The following is a 659-nucleotide window of genomic DNA, read 5'->3' on the forward strand; positions in this document are numbered from 1 at the left end:
GTTGTGTCTGTTTCTCTAGAGAATATTCTATATAGCCGAAATTGCACCGAAGCATGTCCGTGGATCGTTTGTGTTCGCCAATCAAGTACGTTAAATTGTGTTTATTTGTTGGACCGGTTTAAGTTCTAATTTTTAATACAAATGTATAATGTAGTTTGAAATTTTTAAACAACATTAAAGGGTGTAAACTTCATTGTATAGAGCATTTACCGAAAAACTCAATTGTGTAGGGGTTAACCTTCAGATTTTGAAAAAAAAATCAAAAAATTTGACAATCTTTATTTATTGCATAGTTGCATCCTTAATAGACATATGATGATGTTCAAAGAGGTTTGAAATGTATGTTGTGTCTGTTTCTCTAGAGAATATATATTTTATAGTGTTTAGTCCACGGATTTAAGTAGTATATAAAATTTAATAAATTAAAGTTTTAAAAACTATAGTGATGTCTATGCACCATGAAAGAGAGTTTAGCATACATTAATACAACTTATAATGTGGTTAGAAATTTTTAAACAACATTAAAGAGTGTAAACTTCATTATATAGAGCATTTATCGAAAAACTCAATTTTGTAGGGGTTAATCTTCAGATTTTGATACAAATTCAAAACAATTTGACAATCTTTTTTTATTGCATAGTTGCATCCTTAACATACAT

The sequence above is a fragment of the Brassica oleracea genome, unplaced genomic scaffold (genome assembly GCF_000695525.1).
Source record: "Brassica oleracea var. oleracea cultivar TO1000 unplaced genomic scaffold, BOL UnpScaffold00802, whole genome shotgun sequence".
Classification (NCBI taxonomy): domain Eukaryota; kingdom Viridiplantae; phylum Streptophyta; class Magnoliopsida; order Brassicales; family Brassicaceae; genus Brassica; species Brassica oleracea.